This window comes from Mus caroli, unplaced genomic scaffold (assembly GCF_978045245.1).
Source record: "Mus caroli unplaced genomic scaffold, Mus_caroli_1 scaffold_5, whole genome shotgun sequence".
NCBI classification, from domain to species: domain Eukaryota; kingdom Metazoa; phylum Chordata; class Mammalia; order Rodentia; family Muridae; genus Mus; species Mus caroli.
Genome location: NW_028227260.1, coordinates 130991387 through 130996109, shown reverse-complemented (window position 1 = coordinate 130996109; position 4723 = coordinate 130991387). Strand labels below are relative to the sequence as shown.

The 4723-nt window shown below is 43.0% G+C and overlaps 1 pseudogene; it reads left to right on the top strand.

The window, feature by feature from the left end:
* The first annotated feature begins 1721 nt into the window (after positions 1 to 1721).
* Positions 1722 to 2202, top strand: LOC110287323 (transcription factor BTF3 pseudogene; annotated as a pseudogene).
* The last annotated feature ends 2521 nt before the right edge of the window (positions 2203 to 4723 follow it).

The following is a 4723-nucleotide window of genomic DNA, read 5'->3' as shown; positions in this document are numbered from 1 at the left end:
CACTCCATCCTCTCCACAGGGCTTGCTCAACACACACTCCAGAGTGGCAGAACACAGCCTAAGATGGGAGTCTCAGCACCGGGTGAGAAACAACACAGGCTGGGGCCAAAGCTGGGGTTCCCTAAGCCCAGGACAACCAGGAGCTGAGCCCTGGGTGGGGGAGGTGGAATCCAGCTTAGCTCAGAGGTGAGTGTCCAGAGCACTGAGGGGCCTTTCTGAGGGAGACAGGTGGCACAGCTCTGCTGGGCTCTGCTCTGTATGACAAAGGCTTCCCCTCCAAGGAGGTACTTGATGAGAGTGGCAGTTCTTGGTTGTCTAAACTGTTTATTCATAGTGAAGAATAGATGCATACAACTTATTCAGGGTGGACCAGAGATAGAATTCCTTTTGTAAGAGGGAATGTCTGACAAGGAAAGCATATTTGCTAAACCCTCAGGGCCCACCTAGAAACCTAATTAGCATGGAGACCTCTGTGCTTGTCATTATCCTCATGTGGAGTGTCACGGTCATGTGCTCCAGGCCGGGAGCCAGGTCAGGAGTAGATGAAATGCCTATGGTTCTCAGATATGAAAATTGCCTGGGTTTCTGAAATCTGCTCAACCTTCCGAGATTTTGTCTGATGACAGAGTTCCAGTTGCCCCATACCAAACTCCTGACTAGTACCTCTTGCTACCATCCTCAATCGTACCAAAGAAGAAACTGAGGCACCGAGAGGTGAAATAGCCTGTCTAAAGCTATCCAATTAATAAGTGGCGGGTTTGGGAAGCCAGTTCAGGTGCGGTTCAAATTCTTGTCTATGCACTTCACTGCTACACCTCGGCTTTTCTGATGATTCATTTCTCAAATCTTTTTGGTCCTATGGTGAGGAATAAATACTTTAAGGGGTCAGTAAAAATACCTGGCACAAAGAAAGACTCACTATAAAGCATTTTAAAAAAATGATACATTACTCCCTCCTGAAAATTACAGTTTCTCCTGGGTCTTTGGAATCAATAGCGTCTAGGTAAGTTCATAAATATATGCTGCCTCATTTCTTGGATCTTCTAAATTTGCTTCTTCCTAGCATTCTCTCTCATTATACCCTAGGTGTTTTGTCATTATTATTCTAGTGCATGTGATGTTCGGGCTCCCAGCATCTCCTTCACCCTATGGAGCAGATCAGCCTCCAGAGTCTAGCTCAAACACATATTAGAAGTCACATTCAATGGGAGGAGAGGCCCTTGCTAAGATCATATGCCCCAGTACAGGGGAGTGAGTGGGTTGGGGAGCAGAGCGAGGGTGAGGGTATAGGGGACTTTGGGGATAGCATTTGAAATGTAAATGAAGAAAATATCTAATAATAAAAAAAGAAAGAAAAATATCAAAAAAAGAAGAAGAAAGGGTAGTCAATTAAGAGGTATGTATGTCCTTCTGGAGTAGGTATGGCCTTTTTGAAGGATATGTGTCACTGGGAGTTGGGCGGGGGTGAGGGGGTGGATTTGAGGTTTCAAAGTCCGTGCCAAGCTCGGGCTCTCAGTTCTTCACTCTCTGCCTGCTTTCAATGACTTCTCCTGTATCACGCCTGCCATGAATGCTGCCACGTTCTCTGCCATAATTATAAGTCTCTGAAAATGTAAGCAAGAGCTGCCATCTTGTGTGCCCGCGTGTGTGCGCCTTATCTCAACTTGTCTGCCCGAGACCCCTGAGCGTAAACCTTAGTCCCCCATATCCACTCTGACAAGATGAAAGGAACGATCATGAACCAGGAAAAATTCGCCAAACTGCAGGCACAAGTGCGCATTTGTGGGAAAGGAACAGCTCGCAGAAAGAAGGTGGTTCACAGAACAGCCACAGCAGATGATAACAAACTGCAGTTCTCCTTAGAGAAGTTAGAGGTAAACAATATCTCTGGTATTGAAGAGGTGAACATGTTTACAAACCAAGGAACTGTGATCCATTTTAACAACCCTAAAGTTCACACATCCCTGGCAGCAAACACCTTCCCCATGACAGGTCACACTGAGACGAAGCAGCGGACAGCAATGCTTCCCAGCATTCTAAGCCAGCTGGCTGCAGACAGTCTGACTTGTTTAAGGAGCCTGGCTGAAGCTCTGCCCAGTCTGTGGATGAAAAGCACCACTTGCTCCAGGAGAGGAGTAGGAGGATGGCGTTCCAGATCTGGTGGAGAATTTGGATGAGACTTCTAAGAACGAGGCAAACTGAACTGAAGCAACTTCTGAAGAAGGCGACACTTGCAGAAGTTACAGGAGCTGCTATTTTATATCATGACTGCTTTTTAATTTTTTTGTTTATTGTGGATCTGATAAAATCTAGCTCTATAATATTTTTAAGCCCAAGCCCCCCAGACACTGCCGTGCTTTTCAGTTTTCACTTATACCTAATTCATTCTTTGCGGCAAATTAAACTGAAGAAGGTTAGGAATAAAGTTTGGAAAATGTTAATAAAATTCTTTGTGTATTTTTTAATAAAAAGAAAGAAAAGAAAAGAAAAGAAAAGAAAAGAAAAAAGAAAATTTAAGCAATTCCTGAATTAAATACTTCCACCTATAAGACTTTTCATGATCATGGTGGCTCTTCATAGCTGTAGAATACTAAGCCAGCAAGGTCATAAGAACTCTGCATTCTATCCTGGAGACTGCAGAGCTTCACTTTGCCTAGCTTTCATCTCCGCCAACCAAACACTGTCTCCATATGCTCCTTCCCCTCTTAGTACTTCACAGAATCATTTACTCATCCTTCATCTGCAGGCTGCAGGGTCCAACTCCCAGAAACTAAGTGACATGATGAAAGTAATCTCAGTCAAAGTGTCTATCCAGATAACGGGTTAATGGGTAATACTCCTTCTGAGTCATGTGGTCATTTCAAAGGGGGGAATTTGGAAGACATTGAGGTGTGAGGGCAGGAAACTTCAGGTCTCAGTGCAGTCTAGAGTAGAAATGTCTGCTTGGACAAGACCTGGGTTTTCAAAATTAGCATCTGCCTACTTTGGATGACGGCCTATTGGGAAGTTTTCCTGGGGCCCAAAGTGCCACACTGCCTTGTGGCTTTTAGTATGCCGCACTCAAGGACACTCAAGGTTGATTAAATGAAGTAAAGTACAGTACTTTACAGTACTCCTGTCTTGGTTTTGGAATGTGTCTTCTTTGGAGCCAGGAAAAAAAAAATAAAAAAACCTCTTGATCACAGCTGCTGTTCTGCACCTGGATAAAATCTGACAGAGCTCAGTACCTGGTAGGCAACATTCCAAGCACCTTTTATAAGATGTTTTTATTTCATTCTTACCAGCAACCTTGGGATGCAGACACTGTCATTAGCCCACTTTTCAAACAAAGACCAAGTTATATAGAGAACTTACTTGTATAAGGTTATACTGCTGCTAAGCATGACTTTTAATCACATATAACAGCATTTGGGGAGCAGAAGGCATTTGGCTCATAGACACTGCCCTCCCGAGCAAGGCGCTTTTTTTTTTCATCCTATATCCAGAATATAGTGCTGCTCTATGGTAGGCAGCACAGAGACAGGTCACTAGAGAGCTCATGAGAGCCTACTCTGCTTGTAAGAATAGTCTAGGACTGGTGCCACCCTCTTCCCTTTTGTGTTACAGCAGGTTTTCCCAAGAACCCTAGCACTCTTATTTTCTCATATCACTCCATTTCACAAGGGAAACAAGAGTCAGATGTCAGAGTGCATGCATTTAATACCAGTCCTCTGGAGGTAGATACAGGCAGATCTGTTGTGACTGAGGCCAACCTGCTCTACATAGTGAGTTTTAGGCCAGCCATACATTTACTATGTAAATTGAGGATCCATCTCAAAGAAAAAGAGGTAAAGAGAATGCCTAGATCCAATCATTGCTCTAAAGGTTGCTAAGGAAAAGCTAAAGTGTGACTAATATAATCAAAAGTAAAGCCTGGGGCTCCGTGGTTAAGAACACTTGCTCTTACACAGGACTTCTGTTCAGTTCCCAGCACTCACATGGTGGCCCACAATTGTCTCTAACTCTAATTTTATGGGATCTGATTGCCTCCTCGATTCTGCTAGCACCAGGCACACAAAGGGTATACTCATGCATGCAGGTAAAACACTCATACTGATAAAATAAGATAAATGCATTTTTTTAAGTAAAAAGAAGTTTTGCCCAATTAACTCTTCAATGTGATGTAGTCAAACAATGTTTGCTTTCAGAGCAATCTGCTGCCTGTGCTTCTGTATCTGCCATGCATCTTCCTTCTCTCACTAGTAGAACTCTTACTTCCTGTCAAATACTGCTACTGCTTTAAGTAAAATCCACCTCCATTATCAATAACAACCCTTCTAGCAAGCGTCCCCCTTCTGTCACCTCACACTATACACTTTGAGCAAAACACCGAGTATGGTTTTTATTTTATTTCTGATGAAACAGAAAAAGAGAAAGAGGTTTCCAAAAGTCACTGAAATACGAATGGCTGTTTATTAGCCATTTGTCCATTCTTTGCATTTGTACATTAGCATTTAGTTTCATTCCAGTGTCCCAGTAACGACACCCATGCAGATTGATACTACATGTTCAGTAGCATGAACACAACCTACAATGGCGCCATTAGTGCATCAGCATGTTTCCTGGTGGCTGGAACATGCTTCAGTGTGGTTAAAGGTAGATATTTGACAAGTTAAAAATTGACAAAGTAAGATTTTCTGTAACTGTGTGCCTTTAGATTATTTTAAGATATCTTTTTAATATT